General features: G+C 38.1%; 1 pseudogene; it reads left to right on the top strand.

The window, feature by feature from the left end:
* The first annotated feature begins 2,283 nt into the window (after nucleotides 1-2,283).
* On the top strand, nucleotides 2,284-3,215 carry LOC146854060 (olfactory receptor 5AP2-like; annotated as a pseudogene).
* Nucleotides 3,216-5,055: the final 1,840 nt, after the last annotated feature.

Here is a 5,055-nt window from a genome sequence, read left to right on the forward strand (position 1 = left end):
GCATCCACCACAACGTTAGACGAGACACCCGGAACTGACAGCAGATAAAAACTTCTGGAACAACTTCCTCACAGCCAGTTATGACCCGGATGACTTCTTCATCCTCACAGCTACACAGACATGAATCTCGTTCTAGTCACGCTGTGGCGACGCCCCTCACCGCGCTGCTCCTCAGGTTACTCACAACCCGGATGTGTTCAACACGCTCCTCCCCTGGGTTGTGCTCGCTGGTTCACGGAGGAAGCGGCTCCCTTAACACTTCATTGCCGCCGAAGATTCTGAAGACTTCGCGTCAACAGCACTCCTTGTTCCGAATATCCCAACTGGAACAGTGAAGATCCGCAGTGCCTCTGGGCCACACACGAAGGGAATATCGATGGTTGCCCTTCACGCAACACTCGTCGCCAGTGAAATAACTCAGCAGACTCCGTCACTGTAAGCACAGCTCACTTTATTCAACCTGCTGATACCGATATCCATAGCCCAGAATGACAGTTACCGCTGGGCGCCTGCAATAGAATCTTACCAACATTCTAAACGGTCAAAACGGGAAAGGACAATGGGGAGGGGAGGACGGGAAAGACCAATGGGGAAGATTAAGCATTACAACAGAGGACATTGTGCATCTGCATTCTTTTTCCTGTTGCTACAAAAGTAGTGTGAGCTTTAAGAAGCATGCTATTGCAAATGAGACTTAAGAAACTGTACTTCCTTCTTAATGTGTATAGTGGTGTAGTATAAGGAACAAGATAATTTGGGTCTTGGGATAAGATGCGATTTTTATATTCCAGACACTTTAGTATAGAAACAGACAGCAAAGTTCTTGCACTAGTATGATAATGATGTTTGTGTATGATGTGTTCTATGTCAGTTTATTTTTTAATGATTATGCCCCTAAATGGTGACATTCATTTTAGAGCATTGAAGACATGATGTTTCCCTTGAAGGGTACCAATTAGTGGTGCAAATTTCATTTTGAAACTTGTGTTGCACTTCATGATTTGACTGAGGTATTGATCAGCCACAATGAGGGTCTCAAACCTTCTGCCTCATGAATAATATTGACGCAACTCACATTATATTACCTTCAATGAGTGGCTGAGGATGAAGAAATGGAGTTGCCTAGGGGATGGTAGACCTTCTTCCTAGTGGTGGTATTTAGATTTAAAGCAGACCATGGTCATTTAAGGATCAGGTTGTGTTCAAAATTTGTATTATGCTGGGAAGACATCAGGGAGAGCATGAGGTGATACTCTATACCACTATCTACTCCTCCTGAGGCTGCATGATTTGATTCCAAATGGTTAATTGCTTCCGAAGAGTAAGCTTTCCCGCTGTGACTGAGTTACCACACAACATTTGGTGGTCAGTGACTGATCAATGATTACTGCCTGCAATTGAGGTTGCAAACCATTGATAATTTATATTGCCACCTGCAAATGAAATAGATTACTTCTTTCATGCACCCTCATATATCTGATTTGGCAAGGGTTTGCAAAACTCTTTCATGTGTTCAAAACATCCTAGAAGGCTTTACATAGTGTGAAAATAGTACTTTGCAATTTCAATCACTATTATTTGGTATATTGCAGGGTTTGTTATGTTTGTGCATAAGGCCTTATATTGCTTAGTAAACCAGAAAGGCTGTCTTTGTTTGAACTCTAGCTCCATATTTGAGCTCTAATAACTCAGATAGATGACAAATGAAATGATTTGTTAGATTCTGACACCTGTCAAAGAGTGAGTTGTGAAAGAATTCCACCGGAGGCTGATTTACAATCACAAGAATAGTTTTTCATGGAACAAGATAGACTTCTTATTCAGACTGGAAGTGACAAGGGCTTATACATTATATCCATGTTTATGTTAAAAATTAGGTAACTAATATAACATTTTTGTGGGTGAGAAAATTAATTTCTGAGGCACATTTTGAAAAGGACATTAGATATCAGATTTCAGGTTGATTTTAAGGAAGCTTTAATACAAAAGCATTTGACAAACTAATATAAGATATTGAATCATCAAGAATCCATTTGGCCAAGAGCCAATCCCGAGTTACTTCATTCAACCTGTAATTTTTATGTAACTAAAGACCTAATTGTGAACTGATGTTTTTTAAGCATCATTCATAAGATATCCAGAAAATGTGTATACATTTGTAAATGGTACTTAGTGGCAGACACTTTTGAATACTGCTATCTGATTTGCTCATTCATTTTCTTATATGATAGGCCACAATAATTAAAATATATGTGTTCTCAACAGGTCCTGGTCACTGGATCGATGAAAGAAAGAAACTGGACATCAGTGAAAGAATGTATTCTCCTGGGTGTCACTGATTAACCAAAATGCAGATTCCACTCTTCATACTGTTCCTCCTATTTTATATCATCACGCTTCTGGGCAATATTAGCATTATGGCATTGGTCACAATATGTCCTCATCTTCACACCCCTATGTATTTTCTTCTAAGCAATTTAGCTTTTGTAGATTTCTCTTATGCCTCAGTTATTACACCCAAGATGTTGATAAATTTGCTCTCTGAGACAAAGGCTATCTCTCTGCACGGTTGTATGACACAGTTGTTTTTTTTCTCCTTTATGGGAAGTACAGATGTCTTCCTCCTAACGGCTATGGCCTATGACCGCTATGTGGCAATTTGTAATCCTTTGCTGTATGTTGCCATTATGACAAAAGGCACATGCCTATGCCTTTCAGGTGGGGCATATTCAGTTGCCTTCATGAATGCTGCGATTCACACAGGTTGTATGTTCAGACTGTCTTTCTGTGGCCCAAATAAGATCAGCCATTTCTACTGTGACGTCCCTCCTCTGCTCAAACTGTCCTGCTCAGACACTTTAATAAATGTGACTGTAGTGGTTTCCATGGCTGGCAGCATCCTGGTTTCCAGCTTTATCATTATCTGTGTTTCATACATTTACATAGTTTCAGCTATCTTCAGGATTCATTCATCTGAAGGGAGAAGTAGAGCCTTTTCTACATGCTCCTCCCACTTATTCTCTGTTGTCTTGTTCTTTGGGACTCTCTCCTTCATGTATCTTAGACCGAGCTCTATTTACTCCATGGAACATGACAGAGTGGCTTCAGTGTTCTACACAGTGGTGATACCCATGTTGAATCCCCTTATCTATTCACTTAGAAATCAGGATGTCATAGGGGCACTAAGAAACACCATATTGAGAAAGTGCACTTGAAACCAAATGTACCATTGTAAACCCATCTACTGCCTGCTTCCTGCCTTTCTTTTACTAATTAAGAAGACATTATTTAGCAATAGACTATATCGTGCACAAGGGATTCACACATATGGGCAGGTCGCTATAATTGTCTGTATCTCTTTGGACACACAGACATGGATATTATACATATTACAGTGATTGTAGCAATATTCATAATGTTTTCAAAACTGTTCTAATCATGTATTGTAACGTAATAAAGTACATTTATGCAGTATGATATTATACAGTACTTTTTTAAAATATGAATTTGCCAGCCAGATGGATGCATAAATAATTATGTTCTTACAGTAAAAAAACATTTTCAATTGTAGAGTTTTGTTCAGAAAATGGTATGGAGAGTTTCTGGTAGATTAATTTTGGGTGTCATAAATGGTAGGCTCACTATTCTATATCTCTGTAAGAAGTAGTTATTCTTGCACTTGTACATCAAGAAGTAGAGCTGATGATGCCTAGTAAATGTGAAACTGGAAAGACACATACTCCTAGTCAGATATAAATTATGTTTATACCAATATAGATTGCATTCTGGTGCCTAATAAATTATTCATGAAATATAATTTTGTGCAAATTCATTATATGTAATTGGGAAAGCACATTATAAACTTTTCTGTGAGATAATGCCCCTTTGTGTGTGGTCACCGCACCAAGTGTTGTTGAATTTTAATTCTGAATTTGGTACTTTCCACCTTGGGATGTTGCTGTCCAGTGCCCAAGGCCTGTGCTTTGACCCCTAAAACATGTGAAATAGCCCAATCCCTGATTGACATATTTAACTCTCCTGTAGGGCCATGATATATGGAGTAGAAAATACACCCATGGCTTGGAAAGTTAAATGTCACTTGTTGTCACAATCTTGAACACTGACATGATATTTTCATTTCTGCTCTGAAAATAACATGGATTTCAAGACAATGATTTTCTTAGAAATCCAAATCCATACTGAAAAATTCCTGTGAATTACACAAAGGATCGGATTGCCCAACTGGGGAAATGGGAATGGAGGATAGCAGAGACAAAGACAGGCTTCAAGACTCGATCTGGTCGTCTTCAAACTATTGATAACTGAGTTCCCTTGTCTCATAGACTTTAATATGGCAGGTGCTAATCATTTGTGGTAATTTTAATGCAACTTTCCCTGAAAGTGAGAAAGTAATAGAAATCAATGTTATGTGCAATATTATATTCTTTTTCATTTAATTACTCATTATTATTTTCAATATACTTTGATTCCCACCTGATGATTCAATGTTCCCTGCTATCTTTTATATCCACTCTCTTTTTTTCTGTTTGCATTCTTAGGTAGCCCACTGTTGCACTTTCCAAGGCTGGTACAGTGTACCCCTGGCACTCTTTGGGGTACTCGGCTGGGGTTCAATTGTTCAACATTTTAGTTAATCCAAAAATTGTGGTCCAATGTCTTTTTCTTAGGTATCCAATTTATTTAATACTTCATAATATTTCTTCATAAATGATTAATTTAATTAATTCATTGCCTTCTCAATCATTGAATTCAGGAGGTACATTTATGCTATAGAATGAAAAAGAAATGTGTTTAAACAAAATACACCAACATCTGTTATTCAATCTAAGTTCATCCGGCCACACATAGTGTTATATTCCAAGCATATGATATGGCTTCTCATGACATTATTTCTCTACAAAGCAACCCTGGAATCCAGTGTATTATACATGCATATTGCAAACGTCCAATTCACGGTCCTAAGCAAGTGTCATATCCTGTTACAAAAAGGTAAATCAAATATTCACATTAATGATGATGGATGAATTAAAGTCA

Source organism: Triturus cristatus, chromosome 4_1, assembly GCF_964204655.1.
Source record: "Triturus cristatus chromosome 4_1, aTriCri1.1, whole genome shotgun sequence".
Lineage (NCBI taxonomy): Eukaryota > Metazoa > Chordata > Amphibia > Caudata > Salamandridae > Triturus > Triturus cristatus.